The sequence below is a fragment of the Malaclemys terrapin genome, chromosome 2, assembly GCF_027887155.1.
Source record: "Malaclemys terrapin pileata isolate rMalTer1 chromosome 2, rMalTer1.hap1, whole genome shotgun sequence".
Classification (NCBI taxonomy): Eukaryota; Metazoa; Chordata; order Testudines; family Emydidae; genus Malaclemys; species Malaclemys terrapin.
In genome coordinates, this window is record NC_071506.1 from 187,813,793 (window position 1) to 187,836,727 (window position 22,935).

General features: G+C 44.2%; 1 protein-coding gene across 1 annotated transcript in view; it reads right to left on the bottom strand.

The window, feature by feature from the left end:
• The window catches only part of ADCY1 (adenylate cyclase 1), a 222,668-nt gene that overhangs the window by 143,138 nt on the left and 56,595 nt on the right, over positions 1–22,935 (bottom strand). The gene's annotated exons all lie outside the window — the stretch shown is intronic.

Below are 22,935 nucleotides of genomic sequence, written 5' to 3' on the forward strand. Positions count from 1 at the left end.
GCTGTCTGGCCTGCATCTATGCTGTTAGCAATCATATTGTGTGGTTTTGAACGTCTACTCTAGAGATCATTGACATAATGATCCTGCAGTGTGCTGAGTGCCTCCTATAACATGCTGAGTGCCTTCAAATCCCATTGACCTTAACGGGAGTTGAGGACACTCAGTATGTAGTAAGAGGCACTCAGCAGTATCAGTCCCTACCAAAATACTGAAGACAGGAGGAAATGGACTAGCTAGACAGTATACAAATTTCACATTGAAAACTGCACTTCTACCTACGAAAGAAGGGAAACAAAAATGTGTGTTAATCCAAAACAAGGCACTCTTGTGTGAAGTACAACCTTAGATTCATCCCATTAGGTCTTGAGCTGGATTAAGAAGTGAGGCCCTGCTCCAGAAAAACACTTAAGCATATCTGTAACTTTAAGGATATGAGTAATTCCATTCTACCCTAATGAGAAACTTAAAGATGAACTGCAAAACACCACCACCACAGCTCCTACGGCTCTGTTTTCGTGTCTACCGGAGACCTCATTTTGCTACTGATTTCCTCCTTGGCTTTAAAACATTAAGTGCTGGCTTCCTTTTTCTTTGGAGTGATTGTCAAAATGACATCACCCCAAGATCAGAACTGAAGTACAGGTCTTACAGCCCCTTCTTGAGAGAGGAAGGAATGAAGTTGAGTCTTAGGTGGTCTTCTTTATACAGGCACAAGATTCTCTATGGCCTTGGGCAAGAAAATATGTGGCCTCTCTCCCTCCATGTTCACATCTATAAAATGGCGATAAACATATTTACTTATATATCCACTGCTCAGAGGTGATCATGGGGATGAGTTACTGCTTGTACAGCACTTTGAAGATGTAAAACACAATGTGAATGTTATTATTTAGAGATATTGAGGGCATAGAGAGATGTATCCGTTTCTTGTCTCCATTTATCTTGTATTGTAATAGAAAGCTGTTCATGGCGTTATCAAATTTCGGCACAAATAAAAGCCACTGAAAATGTACAAGAGAAACTTCAATGGAGCCTGATTTTTAGAGGCATGAATGGTGCCACTATCACCGAATATCTATATTTTATCATACACTCTGCATGATCTAATGGTTGTGACTATTGCAATACAAATGTGTTGTAAACCTGATTTGTGCTGGTCCAATGGCTGAAAAACCGCATGGATATTTAGCAGTCAAGGCTGGAGGCAGCTATCAAAGACCACAGACTGAACAATCAGAACAACTATGGACAATGCAAATTGCATGACTTTGCTCAGAAGTGGTTCTAGCAACATGACTGTGTTATCAAATGGTGTCAAAACCGAATATTCTTCTTTGGATATTGATATTACAGTGAGATCAGAGCTGGATAATTGTTTTTAGATGGAATAAAAAAAATAATTCAATTTCTTGGCCTTCTATTGGAAGCAGTAAAAGAGCATATATTTTAACAATCTGCCAGCTGTTCCGGGGCTGTCATTACGATTTCACTCAAACTCTGGTGATCATCTGGACCCTGAGCAACCAGTAGGTGGGTTGTTGCAATCATGCAGCCACTTTCAAACGCAGCAGGGTAAGTCATTTTCTGACAAAGTTTGAACAGTTCAAGATAAAACAGAGGCTTAGCTGTCAGCATTGGCCTGCAGGGAATCAGGAAAAGCGATAAAGCAAGTAAAAGTCACAGAATTAAGAATGTGAGAAAAGAAAGTAGGGTAGATTGTCTCCTGATAGAAGATTCTCTCCCTCCCCTCACAAGGCCATCTAACTTTTTTTTTTGTTTTTTTTTTCTGACTGGAAATGCCATATATTTCTTTCACTGTTGGTTTCATGGATGTATGCCATTTTGTGGTCCCAACATACATACACTATCTGACATATGACCTAGGAAAGGTTAGTAAGGTTTTCAGAATTAAAGCCAATAACGAAATGGCTTTTGCCAACTAGATGGACTCAAGCAAGAGGCCAAGATTAGGCCATAAGTCTTAAAAATGATTAGTGACTTTAGGTGTCTGAATTTCTGGGTGCCCAACTTGAGACACCTTAAAGGGGCCTAATTTTCAGAAAGTGCTGAGGGAAAATTCAATACTTTTAAAAGGTGTCTTGGGTTGGGCACCCAGAAATTGAAGCATCAGAAAGAAAACCACTAGTGATATCCAAAAGTCTTAGTTTAAATTCTTGCTCATAATATTGTAAGCTCTTTGGGGAAGGGACAGTCTTTTTGTTCTGTGTTTGTACAGTGCCTAGCACAACAGTGTCCTGGTCCATGACTAGGGCTCCTACCTGCTACAGTAATTCAAATACATTCATAATAATAATACTCAGAATATACGCCACGTATTACACTAGAGGGTAGTAACAAAAAGGTGGTATTTTCTAGGTAATTACCATCTTCTATTCGCTTAAAAAGAAACTATTTTTTGTTTACTTTATGTGACAAGAAATTCCAAGAAGCTTTTGGGGTCCTCATTTGGAACCGGAAGCACGCAATCAGGCAGCAGCAGAGACCCCCTCCAAAAAAAAAAAAAAAAAAGAACCAAAAAACAAATACAGTACAGTACTGTGTTAAATGCAAACTACTAAAAAAGGGAAAGCAGCATTTTTCTTCTGCAAGTACAGTTTCAAAGCTGTATTTAGCCAATGTTCAGTTGTAAACTTTTGAAAGAACAACCATAACGTTTTCTTCAGAGTTATGAACATTTCAGAGTTATGAACAACCTCCATTCCCAAGCTGTTTGTAACTCTGAGGTTCTACTGTAAATAACTGATGATGTTCATAACCAGGTTACCCACTAGCTGGAATAACAAGGTCCTCAGTAAATTCTTTCCTGAACACCATTTTCTGTCTTGGATTGAAAAAACTTTTGAGGTTTTGATTACCAGCCCTTCCCACTGGACTACAACCTGGTGCATGACACAAACCTGAGAAATTACAAATGCTAAAATGGTTTCTTGATTACTCAGAAGGCCTCCTATGTAATAGCTCTAACAGGGAAGGATCCTAAAGTACACAGCTGGAATAGACTAAAAGTAAATGAGAGATGTAAATCACTGTGGAACAGTTTTTAACGAGAGCCCCTAATCAAATGAGATTTTGCTCTCTGAATGAGAAAGTCAAGGTCGTGATCTCGTATAGGATTGAAAACTGATTTCAATGTGAATTGCAGATGCTTGGCATTCTCTGGATGAGGCCTTAATTGCAAATATCAATTACACCTCTACCTTGATATAACGCTGTCCTCGGGCGCCAAAAAATCTCATGGCGTTATAGGTGAAACTGTGTTATATTGAACTTGCTTTGATCCACCAGAGTGCACAGCCCCACCCTCCCCAGATATCCAGAATATCCAAATTCGTGTTATATCGGGTCGCGTTATATTGAGGTAGCGGTGTACTTGAGTCACTCCCACAGTGGCACAGCTGTTTGTGAGCTGTCACATTGTCCTGTGGGAGGTGGGGAATGCAGCAGAGTGGAAGAGTGAGAGGTAGCTGTCAGCAGTTCTAGTAGAAGGCCAAGATCTGCAGAAAATGCTGGTCCAGTTCTTGTGGATCCTTAGGCATCTGTGGCCTAAGAGCATAAGGGCATAAACTAGTAATCAGAGAAACTGAGTGGTATTCCCAGTTCTTTTCATTGACTTGTTGAGTGACACAGGGGCAAATAACTTATCCTTTCTGTGCCTCAATTACCGTCTGTAATACTGGAACAATAACATTTACTCACTTTTGTAAAATACTTTGAGATGTATGGATGAAAAATGTTATCATTTTTACTATAGACAATACATTTTCCATTATAACTCATGCATCCATGAAAGAGCAACAGACTTCACAGAACATTGGTAATAAGAGTCTTACTTAAATGAGTTTTAGGTCTGGTCTACACTTAAATTTAGGTTGACATAGCTATGTTGCTCTGGGATGCGAATAATCCACAACCTTGAGATGTAGGCATGCCAACTTACTGTGTATGCAACTAGGTTGACAGAAGATTGCTTTCATCAACTTCACTACTGTCACTAGTGGAGATGGTGTTCTAACACCGATGGACAAATTCCTTCGATCTGTGAAGACTGCATCTACACTATGGGGATATGCTGTAGTGACGCTGGTATACTACCCATAATAGAGACATGGCCTTAACGTTAACACTATAACACAATACCATTAAATCTTTGCTGAAAAGTGAGACAAGACTGCGTTTTTGTGTGTGTGAGAATTAGAGAGTATGTAAGTGATCAAAAAGCAAATGAACAAGGTTTTATCAGAGTTTTAAACGAGAGTGTCAAATATTTTTCTTTTTCCTTCCATGGGATATGTTAACATTAGAGCACCTCCTTTATTTACAGCACGACAGACAGCGTAGAAGAGAATTTCAAGATGCCGTCAATTCTAATATTTCCTGATGCACGATTGCCTCTTGATCCTGATGTGGCTTTGTTAGGTCTAGTAATTCACCTAATCAACTCATTTTACAGCCTCTTGAGAACACTTAATTACTACATCTGCTACCTCCTTGTGCTGAAGTGTCATCACACACAGGAGCAGAGCGCTGACAATGTTCCTTTAGTTCATAACTGCTTTCCAAACAGCACTCCCTGGTACCAGTACAATAAAGTCCAGCCAAACAGATGATCTATAGATTTAACATGTATTCCCAGCTTGTATAAAGCCTTCCCTTATTCTTGCTATTTTATTTTTCAATTGGATTATGCCATTTATTAAGCAGATCTCGTGCTTTTGTGCTGACCACTCTTTCTTCTTCCTTTTCAGATTCAAGAGGAAAGTAAATGGTAGTAATGTGGCCTAATAGGGGACTAGCCATTGTGGATATTTCAACATCCCTATAAGTGACCATAGGCCTTTATGTGCCATATTTTTAGGAAGTGCACATGCACAATGCATGATCTGTGCATATAAGTCAAGGATTTGCACATACGCTCATTTCTGTCTGCATGTGTATTTCACCAGGGTGCACACAGCTCATGAGCATGGTCTTAAAAATGTAAGTCTCAGCATTGTATATAATCCTGGAAATTTTTAGATGAAAGATGTATGATAAGAACAAAGGATTATCTTCAAGCACCATCAAGTCCTACATCTTATTACTACTAAAACCAAAAGAAGATTTTTGTGGGGAGGAAGAGAGCTTTGAGGAATGCACTTAATATGTTTACTTTTTTCCTCTTTCATTTAAGGCATATAGTACAGGGAGATTAAATATATTTCTATTTTCATCAGGGCTTTCATTGAAATAAAATCCAACACTGCTTTTTTTTTTGTTTGTTTTTTTAGCAACTGAAAACCCTTTTTTTTTCCAGATTTAAACTAAAAATTGAACATATTTTGGTTTTCAGTTTTTCAAGAAAACCTCCCCAAAATATCAATGAAAATAAATTAAAAAAATTAATTTCCCAACCAGCTTTAATATATAAGCATCTAAACATTTGGCCTCATTTTTTTAAAGTGAGGACCACCTACTAACTGCTAGGTGTTCAACCAGCTTCTTATTTAGGTTCTTAACTATGGCTTTATGAGATTAACTTTAGGTTTCTAATTTTGAATGTTTTGGCCATTGTAACTATTTAGATTCTAAATACAATTTAATACTGAACAGTTACAACCCCTTTTTTGTAATTACGTGAACAAGTTACAGAAATATTTTCTTTAAACGTACACATGTTCACGGAAAGCAAATTTCAGGCTGTAGCCAGAGTTCACTTAATCATGAAGAAAAAGTTGTTTCGTGGCAAAATGAAATTCATTTCACAAGGAACCAGCAGTCCGTTATAAAGTTTCAGTCATCTGATCAAAGTGTGGAGAAAAAAAAAATACCACGTGTCCTAGGGGACTAACCTACATTCTAATATTAAAACCTAAACTGCCACTCAAATATAGAATTGTGCAGATGAAATATAGGAAGGAATAATCACAACAAACATTTTGCAAGCAACTCACAGGCTGAAGCTTGTTCAGTCATAAGATTCAAAAGACTGCAAATAGTACAGTGCAGACACCGTTTGTTATGAATAGTTGGCCCAGCTCTACTCAGAATGCTATAAACTGTTGCCAAGTACAGCAGTGGCCTGCAAAGTTCCAGCTATAAGAAGGGGGAAAAAAATGAAGCCCCAATTTGTTTCCATTTCAAGCCAATTTCTTACCCATCCCAATATGTTCTAGGTCTCACTCACTGGATTTTGAACTCATAATATCTGAATGGATTATTTTTCTTGTTTTCTTATTGGCACTTACTCAGCCATACTGAAGTTAAATACCAACCATATTTCCATACGTATAGTCAGGTCTTATCTACGTGCAAATGCAGGTTTCCTTTTTTTTTTTTTTAAATTGTGCAGGGACTACAATGGATGGATAGCAATATTTGAAGGAAAGTCAAATAAGTCAAAAGCATTTCCCGCGCCTCAGAACAAGTCTGGCAATTCTGAGAACATAGTTTAACACCTCTCTCCTTTTGCTTTGTAACAATATAGTGAAAAATGCAGATAATGGTTGTTATTATTGAAAACCATAACATTATACTAATGATTTTGAAATTTTGCACTGTCACTTAGTGGCAATGTTGTATTAGATGCCTAAAATGTTACATTTCCACCACTTTAATATAGGTGAGTATTCTGAATAGGAGTGTTCTGAGCAGAACATATCCCTTTACTATAATTATAGGGCCAAATCACTCCTTTTCTGTGAAAAACCTGCAGGAGTGGGCTACGGGGGAGGAAAGCTTGGGGAGGTTCCTTTTCTGGAGTTTCTTGCAAATGTTTACAAGGTAAGGGAAGGAATGGACAGGGGTTGGTCCTATCCACTTCTCCAAGAAACTGCTGGATCCTCTTGCACCATACTTTGGTCCATTATTGGATCTCACTTCTCAGGTAATCCACAAGGATAAATAAATAATAATAAACTATTTTGTGTTTCTATAGTCTTTTTGCAGGGTGGGGTTTTTTTTTTTTTGACATTGCAATTATTTCTGTCCAGTCTGAATAGCTATAGAATCCTACAAAAAAGTATCATTTCTTTTTCACACAAATCAATATAAAATGTGTCACTAAAATGGTTTGCTTCCGTTTCCACAGAAATTATGGCCAGCATGCCTTTTTCTATTTATGCACAATTGTTTTCATTACTTAAAGTTCTGTTAAAGGCAGTGCCAATTAGTCCCTGCTTGCTTTGCATCAAAATGGGAAAATCACAGCCTCTATCCCCCACACCATGTAGTACAGTGGTAGGCAACCTGAGGCCCGCGGGCCGGCAGACAGTTTGTTTACATTTGCACGGCTGCACGCAGCTCCCAGTGGCCGCAGTTTGCCATTCCCGGCAAATAGGAGGTGTGGGAAGCGGCAGCCAGCACGTCCCTACGGCCCGCGCCGCTTCCCGTGGCTCCCATTGGCCAGGAACGGCAAACCATGGCCACTGGGAGCTGCGGGTGGCCGTGCAAATGTAAACAAACTGTCTAGCGGCCCTCCAGCAGATTACCCTGACGGGCTGCAGGCTGCCCACCACTGATGTAGTGCAATACAGGCTAGATGAAGTGGGTTTTGACAATTATAGCAAAACAAACAGCATTGCTGTCTTAACATTTATTTCCTTGTATTAAAAGCAACCACTTAATCCTTTGACCACCTCCTAGGCTTGTCCCTGTACAACAACTCATTTAAAAGTTGAAAGATTTTCTAAAAAAGCCACGGTAATTAAAACACACTTAAAAATAATGTCTTCGGAAAATATGTTTTCCGAGCTATTTTTGCAGCTTTTGGTGGAGGTAGAGTTGCTAGGTGAATGGATGTGTTAAGCATTTATGCACAATTTTTCTGCATCTATGTTCCACCGACTCCATGCATGGTTGTGAGAACTGACATACAGTCAGCTTCACTAGGGCTCTATATTGCTCTAGGTGGATAAGCATTGCTTCCTGAGCCTGCAGTACTCATTCTAAAGAGGTACAGGGTTAGACTGTGGCGTCAGTTCTGATCTGCCCTGAGCAAGGGAGAGAACATTGTACTACTGCCTGTGGAATAGCCTAGGAAGGAGATTGTCACTTGGGCCTAGATTCACAACTGTACTTAGGCACCTAAAACCCTGACTTAAGTCCCACTTTTAGGCACCACTGTTATCCACAAAATTCCTACTGAACTCTGTAGGCGCCTAAAGTCACTCTCTACATTTTTTCAGTAAAAGTTCCCTCAGTGCCTATGTTTCTGCCTTTGCGCATGCACATTGCTGCTTCCCAATAGGTGCCTGGACATCTATCTCCTGCCTAAGGCTCAAAGTAATACACAAAGCAGGGAAGACAGTTGTTCCGCTACCTAAGCCGTGTGTGGGGCCCAATCCAGTAGGCGTCCTCTGAACACACCTACCAGATAAGGCCTCTCAGACAAGTTCACAAAGAATAGTCAGGGGAAGGACCTCACTCAGTGGTCAAGATGCTTGTCTGGGGATGTGGGAGACCCCTAGCTCAAGTTCCTCCTTCATCTGAGTGGTAGAAGGGATTTAAACAGGGATCTGCCACTTTTCAGGCAAGTGCCATGGGCTCCATAAACCTTTCCTATTAAAGCTGTCCCACTGTGGATAAATAATGAAAGACTTATTGGGCCTGAGGGAGATGACAACCATGAGAACAACTGTGTAGCCTGGTGATTAGAGCAGTCACCCAGGATGGCAGAGTCCGATGGTCTAGAACTCTTGCTCCAGTGACTATTTATCCACAGTGGAACAGCTTCAACAGGAGAGACCGAGGGAGCCTCACCATCAGAGTATCCCATAGCCCAGCGGTTAGGCCCTCACCCGAGAGATGGCAGATCTCCTTCTCCTCAGATGGAGGGAGGACTTGAACTCGTATCCCAAGTGCGTACCCTGACCACTGGGCTAACGGTTATGAATGAGGTCTTCCTCCCTTGCCCTCCACCACCACTTCTTGCAAAAACAGCGTAGGCACTTAACTCCAAAGAAGGTCCCTGGCTGTAAATCATTAGCAGCACTGTCACCTCCCTGCAGCCCAGCCTGACGCAGCTATCTCCGTGAGTGGAGTGGGGCTTAACACACCCTACTCTAGTCAGCATCTCCTGTTGGTTAACTTAGGCAACTCCCCAGCAACACTGGCTTTGGTGAATTGTATTCTATGGCACACATCTCTCCTCAAGCTTGGATAGGGAGCCTGGGGCCCATCTCTGGCTTTGTGTATTCCAGTGATTTTCTAGGCGCTGTGATGCTCAGCGTCACTAACTCCTTTTGTGCCTCCAGGCCTTGGAGACCAACAATCTCCCAGTTTCCCCACTGTTCTGGGGAGGAAGTAAACTGCACTGTGTCTTTACCTGGTGCAGCACAAACGGCCTGATGTGCTAGTAGCAGCTATGTTGCCGGCCACATTGCCCCCTACCCACTTCAGTGGTGACCACATATTCAGAATATGGGTTTGGTATTACAATTGGTACTGTCTAGCGACTTCTTTCTGACCTTGATTGTCACCTGACTACATGGACACTGATGCTTTGAGTGTCCAGTTTCACTGATGCTTTGAGTGTCCAGTTTCTCTCACTAGGTTTGTGAGATAATGGCTGGGCTCCAGGGTAAAATCTGCCCTTTTCTTTAAGCTTTACAAGGCGGGTCCTGGTACTCAGTTGTGTGTCAATCTTGGATTCTTTCACTACCTTATCCTGGTGTATGAGGAAGTTACTCACCTTGTGCAGTAACAATGGTTCTTGACTAGTGTCCCTATGGGTGCTCCACTATAGTTGTGTCTGTCCCCCTGCACCTCTGATTGGAAAATTTAGGTAGTAGAATCCATTCGGCCTGCACATGCGCCCTCCCTCCCTTGTGATCTGCATCGAGGCTATCTAGCGTTGCGTGGGCAAACCGCCCTCAGTTCCTTCTCAACCACCCTCGGCCTGAGACAGAGCAAGTAACAGTCCAGTTTACTTACTTCAGTTGCGTTTGTTAAAGATGTCCCCATCTCAGAAATCTGCAGGGCAGTAACCTGGGCCTCTGCCCACACTTTCGCGGAACACTATGCAATTATTCGGGACTCGGCCTCTGATACCATCTTCAGCTCCACAGTCCTACTGTCAATAACGGACTCCAATCCAAAGCCCTACCTTGTGCAGTAACAACGGTTCTTCAAGATGTGTGTCCCTATGGGTGCTCCACAAGTCACCCTTTTCCCCTCTACTTCGGAGATCTCAACTGCGGCAGAGAAGGAACTGAGGCAGTTCGCCCACGCAGTGCTAGATAGCCTCCAGGCAGACCACGGGGAAGGGTGGACGCATGTGTGGGCCAAACAGACACTGCCACCTACATTCTCTGATTAGAGGTGCAGGGGCCCAAACACACCTACAGTAAAGCATCCATAGGGACACTACCTGAAGAAGAAAGTTCTGTTTTGTCCAGGTGAAAGACACTGGTTCCGTTAGATACTGCTGTTTGAGCAAGTAAATCAACCTATACAGTTTGCTATCGTTAAATCTTTTCCTCACATTTAACAGGGACTTTAATATGGCTTAAGACAGGCATTTCATACCCAGAAAATGTGACAAACATTGTATACATTGTACCGAGCTGTATGCTGGCAAAACAGTGAACCAAGCATATTTGAACGATTGCTCCAGTCTCCTGCACTATCTCCCTGGCTGCAAACACTATAAATATTCCCAAATCATTAATTCCCAAAGAAGCAGGAAGTCACTCTTCAATATGTGAAAGCAATGTCTAGATTTTGGGCCATATTCTCTCCTGAGCCAAAATCTGCTCAGTGGAGAGCATAAAAGCAGTGAGCCATCAGAGAGACAGTCACAGCTCCTTGATTCATTAGCCATATCTGCTTCTGCTCCAGCCGGAGGAAGGACATAGAGTAGTCTGTGTGATTACAATGGAAGTAAATGCCTTATTAGTGAAAATCAGGAAGTGTCACAAAAGATCAGAGGGGTAGCCGTGTTAGTCTGTATCCACAAAAACAACGAGGAGTCCAGTGGCACCTTAAAGACAAACAGATTTATTTGGGCATAAGCTTTTGTGGGTTAAAACCCACTTCTTCAGATGCATGGAGTGAAAATTACAGATGCAGCCATAAACATATACTGGCACATGAAGAGAAGGGAGTTACCTTACAAGTGGAGAACCAGTGCTGACAAGGCCAATTCAGTCAGGGTGGATGTGGTCCACTCCCAAGCTTCTAGGCATAGTGAAATCTACAAAGTTGTGGCCTGAATCTTGCAAACAGACACTCACACATGATGTTGTCTTGACTCTCAATGAACTAGTACTTGTGTGGGTAAAATTTAAAGCATTTTTGTGGTTGCAAATCAGAGACTAACTATCTGCCTTAAGTGCATAGTCCATACCATTTCATTTAAAAATGCAATTCTTTATTCTAGAGGTCTAGTAAAAAGTACAATCAGAATGCCTCCAAGTAAGAAAAATGGGTTGGCTTTTTTTCACCCTTATGCACAAAAACAGCAGAAGGGATTCTGGTCCTTCCACAGACCAAAGCTGGGAAATTTCAGCTCATATTTGTGAATTTTTCAGAAGTTGTGTTTAAAAGCAAGGAGTTACAACAGACAACATTTTGCAGGCTTAGCAAAGGAAATGTAAAAGTAGAGAAAATTGTTGCAAGGGAGAGCAATCTGAGCTTTTTTATTTGTTAGTTTCCTGAATTATACTGCTATGTTTTAGTTGTATTTGAGTATTGATTTTGTTGTATGTTTAAGTTATGCCAAAGCAACTAGAGCACAGGGCTAGGTGATCCTTTGTAATATAAATAAAAATAGACTTTTTAAGGAGTGTGCAATCTAAATCAACAAGACAGAAGAAGGGTGGGTGAAAGAATTATTGCTGAGGCACAAAGAATTAAGTGACTTGTGCAAGGTCCCATAGGAAGTTTGTGGAACAGCCAGGAATTGAATCCACATCTCGAGTCCTTCTAATTTACCTAAACATGATTATAGACATTTTTACAGATTGGGAAACCAAGGTACAAAAAGGTTAAGTAGTGGCAGATTTGCAAATGGAATGTAGAAATCCTGCCTCAGTACCCTGCTTTAAAAACCACACAACACTCCTTTCCAACTTGTGCAACATGTATTTTATAATTAAAAAGTCTGTGTCAGACAGAGATTTTAAAAAACATACCACCTGGCTTCACATTTATTTTATGCTTACAAAAAAAGTTCACCAAATAAATGCCAAATATATATATAATATATATTACACACACACACACACACACACACACACACACAGTCCTTCTAACAACTCACTTGCAAATTAAATTGAGTGACTAAAAGGTAAGGCCCTGGTTGGTTCTCTCTGCAAAAAACACCTGATCCCTTTCCAACTGAATGAGGGCAGTTTGGGGGGGGGGAAAAGACAAAAGGAGGGAAAGTACGTGCACTATTGCTCTGACTGCCTGCATATTGCTAAGTGACAGCATGACTGCATTAGGATTACACTGGTTTCAGTCAGTTTCTTTCTCCCCCCAAAGATTGCTTAGACCCGACAAATGTTCTCTTGTTCTCGCTCTCTGTCTCTTTTTTTTTTTTTTTCCCCATGCAGATATCGGAAGGAGTCAGTGAATGATGTTAAGTTTGGTCAAATGTCCTCGAAAGATGAAAGTATTTGCCTTGAAGAAACTATCTCGAACATTGATTTTCATGTTTTATTACACTGAGTTGGTTTACTTTTCTCCTATTGTGCTTTATGACTTGCAAGAGCTGTCACTGCAGATAATAAGATTTTCATTCTGCAGGGTCATTTAAGGTATGGCTTCTTCTGTCAGCATTGGCACTTGACAGCTTTAATACAGACAAAGTGGCTGAACAGTAATTTAAACTGGGAAAATAGAGGAGGATAGTTTTAAGTCATTTTCTATATTTTTCTATCCAACTTTTAAAATCATTTTTCAAAAGAGAACACATTCATACAGCATATCGGCACACAGCTGCTCAGATACTATGATGATGATAATCACAATCACAAGTAGGCACATAGATAAGAGATAGTACTTTTTATTTTAGTTTTAATATTTTTTTTGGGGGGGGGGTTGGCAACTTTGGGCTGTAGAATGTCTTTAACTTGAGAGACCTAGTAGCAAAACAAACAGAAATATTTCCGTTGAGGATTAGATTCTTCATAGAAATCATAGGACTGCAAAAGACTAAACCTTAAAGGTTACACATTTCTTGGGTAACTCCACTGATTTTAAGGGAATTTTACCAGAAATTAATTTGACTGTAACCTAATCTTCATATCGTACTAATAAAAAGGTCTGGCTGTACTAACAAATGTAGGTCCTGATTCTGCAAATGGGGCCACATGGATAGACACAATCTGACCCATGCAGATCCAAGTGCTGGACCAGGGCCTTACAGAGACTAAAATGCCATTTAAATGAACAGGATGAATTTAAAGAAATATTCCTTTCATGAGAATCTGATTAATCTTTTCTTGACTTTTACAATCTTCCTGTACTCTGTAGAGATTTTTGTTTTGTTTTTTAAACGCGTCACCATTTCGATATAAAGTTTATTCTGGAAAAACTGCATGATAGCACCGCAATCCCCAAACATTAAAAAAATCAGGAGTCGGGCTGCAAACATTCAGGATACTGATTTAAAAATGGTGAGGATTTTTTGTTTTGTTTCTTAAAGTACCGATTTTGCTTTTGGTTATTTGCCTTCTGGTCTGTGAGCTGTTAGGGTTCACACGTTCAAGATTTTCTCTTCAACCAGAGAGGCTAAAAACTTGTTTTGTTTTTTTTTAAATGAAAGCTGGGATTCTCACATAATCACAGGAGCTGGCAACATTGGAATCAGGTCCAACTGTACCTAACTGGTGGGGGGGAGAGGGGAGAGTGGGGAGTGTGCATGTGGAGGGCATAATGTGGAGCCATCAATCTGCTATACTCAAGCTCCTCCCTGCTCACTTACTCCGTGGGGGGGAGGAGGGGCAGGAGAGAGGGAGGGGGAAGCTGTCCTCCCCAGGTCCCAGAGCTAAGATCCAGGTATCACAATAGCTAAGCTGCTCTGCTTCCATATCCAGACTGCTGTAGCACCTGACCAATTCAACATCCATGTTTTCCCTCCTCAGAGGTTGAGTGATGGATGTGAAATGGGGGAGACATTTCTGAGTCTGGGGAGAAGAAGGCAGAGGACTCAGAGTGAATGAGTGTGGCATTAGGTAGGAGGAATGGGCAAAGAAAGAGCAAACAAAAGCATAAAGACTAGAAGAAGAGAAAAACAAGGAGAGGGAGGATACGGATTACAAAGCAGAAGAGGAAGAATTCAAGCAGGACCTGGAGGAGAGGAAATTTAACAAAATAAAAGCACAGGCCACAAAGTGTCTGAATTGAGAGAAAACAATAAAGGGGTGCAGAAGGATAAATGCTATTATCACAATCTTTTACTTTGCCCTGTTACAGTTTTAATTTTTTAAGGTAAGTGTGTGGCCAGGAATGAATTTTGAGGAGCTGTTTCTTGGCTGAACATGGAGGGAGTTACCCTCTTTTCTCTCCCCTCCTCCCCCAGATACCAAAAGCCACCATTGTATTGATCCCTGACTCTCACCTAAATGATCACACAGCCCATTCCCTCCTACATATGACAGGTGTCTCTGTTTTTCACTTTGAAAGTCTGGTCAACTTTTCTGAGACTGAAGCAGTCAGAAAAGGGGAATGTAGGTAGTTAAGAGAGAGAGTGATATTTTCCTATATGACATATTACAAGAGATTGCAAACACAAGGATTATGTAACCTGGTAAAAAGAATGGGATTTAATTGAGGTATCAAGAATTATGAAGGCTATAAAACAGATTAGTCCCTACTTCTTATCATGTTCCATAACTAGAGAGCAAGAGAACACCCAATGAAATTAATCCCCATATGGCTTTATTTCCAGAGAAGGTAATTAATGGAGTCAGTTGCTATGACTAGACTGTAAAAAAAGATATTGGAATATTTTATAACTATTAACAATGCGAATTATAGTTATGAAACTAAGACAGGAAATCAAAGATCCTGTTTCAGTGCCTGGTTACACCAAGATCAGGAAGCAATTCCCTGCACCCTCACATACAGCACTACACTGGAAGCATGGTTGCAGGCAGGATATTAGAATTATAGGTCGATTCTCTAGATCTTATTCAGACAAAACTCCCACTGAAGTCGGTATTCTTGAAGGCAACAGAAATTTTGCCTCAATAAGGACTACAGTATTAGATCCTTGCTCTTTTTTAGTATAGCAAAATCTAGGACTCTCTTTTTGAAAGAATCCACTAACTTGGGATGTCTCAAATTTCAGGTCATGATGCTATGGTTTGAGTCACAAAGACTGGTGCCAAATCATTAACTGCAAATCCATTTGATCTGATAATAAAAAGGTTATATAATAAATAAAGCAACACTGCACCATTCATTAATTAGGCTGGAGTTCACTGTATGTACACAAGAATTACATTATACAAAAAATGAGTCAAGGTCATCATTACTCCATGTGAAAGCTTTGCTACCCATTGAAAGATTGAATACATTAAACACGAACTCATGTATCAATTTCATCAATCCTTTCAAAAATGTCTATGCCTACTGAATGATCTAAAAAGTAACTCAGTAGTTTCTCAATCAGTATAGCATCAAGACAACCAAAACACAGGAAATTATGAGTCAATACCACAGAAGATGAGTGGATTACAGCAATGATATAGGTATCCTCAAATTAAGGCTTCATAATAAATGTGTGGATATTTATGGTCTAGACCAGGGGTCGGCAATGTTCGGCATGCGGCTCGCCAGCGTAAGCACACTGGCGGGCCGGGCCAGTTTTATTTACCTGTTGACGTGGCAGGTTCGGCCGATCGCGGCCCCCACTGGCCGCGGTTTGCCATCTCAGGCCAATGGGGGCGGCGAGAAGCCACGGCCAGCACATCCCTCGCCCATGCCACTTCTCGCCACCCCCATTGGCCCGGGACGGCGAACCGCGGCCAGTGGGGGCCGCGATCAGCCGAACCTGCCACGTCAGCAGGTAAATAAAACTGGCCCGGCCCGCCAGGGTGCTTACCCTGGCGAGCCGCGTGCCGAATGTTGCCGACCTCTGGTCTAGACATATTTAATTCTAAATATAAGCAACAACTATATAATAAAACAGTAGGCTGTATTTATCCCCTCTAGAGCTCTCCTTCCTTTTCTTTCTTTTCCCTTTGTGTGAAGGAGAATATAATGAAAAAATATATATTACTGTAATAAATAGTAGAATCTTGGTTATATTAATGTATATTCCACTCTGTACAGTTATAAATTGCAGTTAATAGAGATCAGCTTTCATTGTAAATTTTACAAACAATTCTCATCCTGGTCTTTATTTTTTTTTAATACTCTTTGTATTTGTTTTTTCAAAATCTGTCATGTCGCTTTGAAATCCTCACTTTCCCAATGGTAGAGTGCTATCCTATGAGGTTCTCAGCATCCCCTGGGGACGTAAGTGCTTTCAGCTCCATTGAAAATGTAATCCCGTTAGCCTTTCAATGTATCCCAAAAACTCTTACATGAGTAGCCCTTACAAAAGACAGTTACAGTAACTCCTCACTTAACATTGTAGTTATGTTCCTGAAAAAATGTGACTTTAAGCGAAACGATGTTAAGCGAATCCAATTTCCCCATAAGAATTAATGTAAATGAGGGGGTTAGGTTCCAGGGAATTTTTTTCACCAGACACCAATACTGGTACACAGTGATGATGATTGTGAAGCTTGGTTGAGGTGGAGGAGTCAGAGGTTGGGATATTTCCCTTACTGCTAAATGATGAACTAGCATTTGGCTGAGCCCTCAAGGGTTAACTCTAACACTCTACAAGGCAGCAGCAATGGAGGGAGGGGAAACAGCATCGCAGACAGAGACACACACCATGTGTATGAGAGAGAGATGCACATTTCCCCTTTAAGGACACTGCCTTGTTAATTAGATTAGGGTTACCATATTGCAGTCCTGGAAAAAGAGGACACTCCAAGGGGCCCCGCCCCAACTCTGCCCCTTCCCCAAAGTCCCCGCCCCGACTCCGCCCCCTCCTCTGAACTCTCCGCCCCGTCCCCCCCTCCCCTGCGTCCCGCGAATCAAATGTTCAGAGAACAGAGTGGTCTCTAGTAGTCAAAGACCCTTCTTCTCCATCCCCTCCAGTCTATGTCTATCCTATTGCTGTCTAACCCGCCCCAGCTCCTCATCTGATTTCAACTGCCCCACACGACCGCTCTGGATTCCTTGTCCCAGTTTCCTGGTCCTGTCTCACTCTCCTCTCTTCCCGTCCCCATCCCTCAGATGGGATGTTCGTTCCAGATTGGCAAAATTATAAGGCTTCCCAACATGTCAACACTTCCCATTCTAAATTTTCGGTTGCTTAACTATAGGCTAGTTCTGCCTACAACAAAGCATATTCAGAATTTCTGATTAAAGGGATTATAAGTGTAGCAACCTCCATCATAGCTAGTCACCAAAGATTGAACCCGAGCCATCCAGACTTAAAAGAATGAGCTTCTACTACTTGAGTTCAAAATATAACTCCCTTAGCTGGTAGCTATACAGTTATCCTTTAAAAAGCCACCAGAGAAGGGCACAAAACACATGTTGGACAGTGAATTACAAAAGTGCCAAATATTATTATTAGACCTGCAATACTTTTCACAATGAACATCAACGGGGGCAGGGACTGAGGCAGTGGGTTCGGGGTGGGAGGTACAGGAGGAACTGCGGGGGATGCTGAGGGCAGTGGGTCGGGTCTACACTGGCACCTCTCAGCATTGCTGTGCCGGGCAGCAGACCTGCACCAGCACTACCCTGGTGATGGAAGAGTCCTCAGTGGAAATGCAGACTTCATGACACAGACCCTCGTCACTTCAAACCTGGCGCTGCTCTGGTCAGTTGCTAGGCTCGTGTCACTTTCAAACCAATGCAGGGTATCTGGCTCTTTTTCAGTTCTCAGGTTAAGAAAAGCCTCTGCATTTTGTGAGGGCTTCAGCATTCACTTTCCTACTTGACAAACTGTCTGCCTGACACACTGCTCCCAGGGCATTCATCTTTATTCATTATCGGCAGGTCCATCAGATTAACGAGCAACACAGGGGGAAGCAACACAATGGTGTCATGGATTTTTAATTTTTCAAACCACTTTGGCCTCAACAAGGATAACAGCAAATCTGGACAGAGCAGATGGGTGTCAGGATGGGTTTGGGTATTTAATTAATTAATTTATTTATTTAAATGAAAATGTTTGGGTCTGAGCAAAGGCTGCAAACTTCCCTTTGGAAACCTCTGCTGATCTTTTGCCCCAGGGACTAACAACAGCCTGGAATCCAGGACAGATTTCCACATCCATGCAGGGTGAGATGATCAGGGGGAGGGGAAGGGAGGGACTGTGAGGAAGGCTGTTGGAACAGGGACAGGGACTGAGGGCAGTGGATTGAGGGTGGGGGCACTTAGGGGACTGTGGGGGAGGCAGAGGGAACAGGGTCGGGGGACTGAGGGCAGTGGATTGAGGGTGGGGGCACAGGGGGACACTGCGGGGGAGGCTGAGGGAACAGGGTCAGGGTGGGGGCGGAGGGCAGAGGGGCTGAGGGGAGCCCCCCCAGAGGGACCTGCCAGGGGGCCAGGTGAGCCCAGCAGTGCTTACCTGGAGCAGCTCCCAGGAAGCATCCAACAGGCAGGTCCCTCTGGCTCCTTCCTACGGTTGGGTCGGGTCGAGGGGGGGTCTCTCTGCCCGAGTCTATAAGCCCCGCCCCCCTGCAGCACGCAGGGGAGCGAGACTTCCTCGCTGCCTCTCTGTGTGCCGGGGCAGGGGCAGGGCTGCGCTCTGCAGGCTCCTGCCAGCCGGGCGGCGGGCCCCATGGGCTGACACCGCCACACCGGGAGCTCTCAGCTGCTCACTGCCCCAGGGCCCAGGGAGGAAAGGTGAGTGGCACCGGCTTGCCGCAGTTCCCCCAGCGCAGCTGCCCTATCAGCCCCTTTTGGGTCTTTAAATAGCCGTCCGTGGGGAAATCCCAGACATTTTTAGCTTTCCCCCCCGGACGGCTATTTAAAGACCCAAAAGCCGGACATGTCCGGGGAAACCCGGACATATGGTAACCCTAAATTAGATTAGCTTGCTGAGATGCAGCTGCTGCCAGCAAGCTCCCTCCATCCTGAGCCCTGTCGTGTGTCCCTCCTGCTCTATGGAAAATGGGGTAAGCAGGGTGCAGGAGCAGGGGGGAGGAGGACATCCTGACATTAGCCCCACCCTACCTTCCCTCCCCCTGCACAGCAAGCAGGAGTCTCGGGGAGCAGCTCAAAGGCAGAGGGCAGAAGCAGCACATGGCAGTGGGGGGAGGGACAGCTGCAATTGCTAGCCTGCTGGGCAGCTGCTGCACAGGGAACTTAGGGGAGCAGAGAGCTGATGCGGGAGCTGCCGGTCCACCCTAGTTCCAAGCCCCCACCAGCTAGCTGCAACGGGCAGCTCTTCCTGCAAGCAGTGGACAAAGCAGGCGGCGGCCAAATGACATTAGAAGGGAGGATTGCACAACTTTAAACGAGCATGTTCCCTAATTGATCAGCAATGTAACAACGAAACAACCTTAACCGGGACGACTAAGTGAGGAGTTACAGTACCTTTTCCGTAACTGGTGTTCTTTGAGGTGTGTTGCTCGTGTCCATTCCATATTAGGTGCGTATGCTTACCACATGCACAGATGCTGGAAGTTTTTCCTCTTAGCAGCATCCATAGGGGACTGGCTCTGGTGTCCTCTGGAGTGGCGCCCACATGGTGTGGTATAAGGGGCACCGCCAGCTCTCCCCACACTCGAAGAACACCAGTTACAAAACAGGTAACTGTCTTTTCTCCTTCTAGTGCTTGCTCATGTCCATTCCATACTAGGTGACTCCAAAGCAGTACCCCTGGAGGTGGGTAGGAGTTCCCGGATGTGTAGATTGCAACACAGCTCTGCCGAACCTAGCGTCGTCTCTGGCCTGCTGAGTGATGGCATAATATGCCACGGGGGTGACGCCCGTATAGTAACTCGAAGGGGGAAAACCCAGTTGAGGCCTGAGGTACCTCCCGGATAGCGAACATAAGGTAGGGCAGTAGGGTGTCCCAATCCTTCCCGTCCCAACTTACCACCTTCCTTATCATAGCCTTGAGGGTTTGGTTAAACCTTTCTACCAACCCATCAGTCTGCGGATGGTAGACCGAAGTTCTCAGGGTATGTATATGGAGCAGCGTACAGAGGTCCTTCATTAGCTTCGACATAAATGGGGTTCCTTGGTTGGTTAATATCTCCTTCGGTAGCGCCATTCGGGCAAAGATCCCCGCCAGCTCTTTGGCTATAGTTTTAGAGGCCGTGTTCCGCAGGGGGACGGCTTCTGGGTAGGGAGTAGCATAGTCCAAAACAAGAAGTATATATTGGTGGCCCTGAGCCGTCTTCTCCAGGGGTCCCATTAGGTCCATGGCTATTCGCTCGAAGGGGATCTCTATGATGGGAAGGGGTACTAAAGGTGCCCTCAAGTGGGGACGGGGACGGTGCAGCTGACACTCCGGGCAGGAGGCACAGTACCTCCGCACTTCTTCATGTACTCCGGGCCAGAAGAACCGTCGTAGGACTCGTGCCAGGGTCTTCTCTACCCCCAAATGCCCCCCAAAAAGATGACTATGAGCAAGACTTAATACAGCGTTCTGGTGTTTTTGAGGTACTAGGATCTGCTGTACTTTCTGCCCCTGTACTGGTGCAACCCGGTATAAGAGATCCTTCTTCATTATGAAGTAGGGTCCTGGTCCCTGGGTTTTCCCTTCCACGGGGACCCCCTCTATTTCAGTCATCTCCTTCCTAATTTTGTCATACCTTGGGTCTTCTGCCTGGTCCCGTCCAAAATTTCCTCTCCCGGGGCTAATCTGCCCAAGTTCTAGGGGCCCAGTCTCTGTTGCCTCTACTGGTTCAGAAGCATTAGGGTGGGGGTCAGACTCAGGTGCTTCTCCCTCCTGCGTGGCCTCCTTTTCAGCTGCGCGGGTCTGCCTACCTACAAGAGCGACCCTCTGGCTTTTGGTCAGTATTTGGGTTCGCAAGGCCTTAGCTGCTCTTCTTTCCCTTTTTGTCTTTCTACCCTGTCTGGGAGTGGAGAACAAATCTGATTGGGGGTTGACAGTCTGCCGTGGATGCCTCATCAATTTTAGGGTCTCCATCTTTCTCCAATCCCCCTACTGGGAGTAAGTTTCCAAACCCTGGGAAGTCCCTCCCTATGAGCACCGGGTATGGGAGTTTAGGGACTACACCTGCTGCTACCTCAGTAGTGTTCCCTTGGATCTCGATTTCTACTGGGATGGTGGGGTAGTAACTAACTGTCCCATGGACACATGTTATCCCCGTACGTTTAGCTTTCAGCAGCTGACTACGCTTCACGAGCTTCCCTGAGATAAGCGTGATAGCACTCCCCGAATCAACCAGTGCTGTGGTCCCTACCCCATTTAGTTTAGTTTCACTGGTATGGTATACATATGTGGGGTTAGTGAGACCCCCACAAGGTGGATTAGGGAGCATGGATCTGTCCAGTTCCCCAGATTACACTGCATAGGCTCCTCAGCATTGGGACACTGGGTAGCTATGTGTCCCCACTCCCTGCAGGCATAACATCTGTATGGAGCCCTAGGTTTTCCCCGGTCCCTTGGTTTCTGCAGTCTAACATCACGATCCTCTTCTCCCTCAGTGCTCCGACTCTTTGTGGCCTCCGATGGGCCTTCAGCCTCTCTCTTTTTCCACCTGGGCCCTCCTGGTGGCCCAGTCACCCGAACTTTAGGGCTTGGTGCTGCTAGTTTAACCCGGGGTGCCTCTTCATTAACTGGTTCTAGCAGGTTCCTGATTACTCTAGTGCAGCCCCTGCCCTGGTCACTCAGAGAACAGAAAACTACTCATCCAGTGACCAGTATATTTGCCCTCTACCAGACTCCTGTACCCCACTGGTCTGGGTCTGTCACAGTGCTCACTGCCATGTGACCCAGGAGGCGCAGGCAAAGAATGCGGAGACCTCCACGATGAGGTCCGTCAACGTCTGGAACCTTTCTATCGGGAGGAACGCTCTTGCACAGGTTGAGTTGAGCATCGCTCAGATGAACTCTGTCCTTTGCACTGGAATTAACGTAGACTTTTTGTCATTCACCAGTAGGCCCAGGGAGCAGCACATGGCTTGTAGCACCATGACATCCGCCTGGACCCGAGACCTGGAGTTTCCCTTGACTAGCCAGTCGTCGAGGTACAGGTAGATCTGGATACCCTGACACCTGAGATAAGCAGCCACCACTGACATACGCTTGGTAAACACTCTGGGTGCTGTTGCCAGGCCGAACGGTAGGACAGCCAACTGGTAGTGGTGGGGGCCCACTGTAAATTGGAGGAAGCGTCTGTGACCTTGAAAGATCGCTATGTGGAAGTATGCATCCTTCAAGTCGAGGGCGGCATACCAGTCTCCCGGATCCAGGGAGGGGATGATAGAAGCCAAGGAGACCATGCAGTACTTTAGCTTCTTTAGATACTTGTTGTGGTCCCTCAGGTCCAGGATGGACCGCAGACTGCCCTGGGCCTTTAGGATGAAGTAGTACTGGGAATAGAACCTCTTGTTCCTGTACTCGAGAGGAACTTCTTCCACCGCACCCAACTGAACCAACCCCTTTACCTCCTGTGTGAGGAGACTCATGAGAAGGGTCCCTGAAGAGGGATAGGGAAAAGGGGTAGGGGATGGGGTAGAAGTAAACTGTAGGGTATTACCCTACACCACAGTATTGAGGACACGGCAGTCTGAAGTTATAGCTGTCCATGCGAGGAGGAAAAAAGAAAGGTGGGTGGAGAACAGCAGGACAGATGGATACAGAGTAAAGTCGTGTAGATCGCCCTTGAGCACATCCTCAAAATGCTCGCTTGCCCCCCTGCTTATTGCGGATCA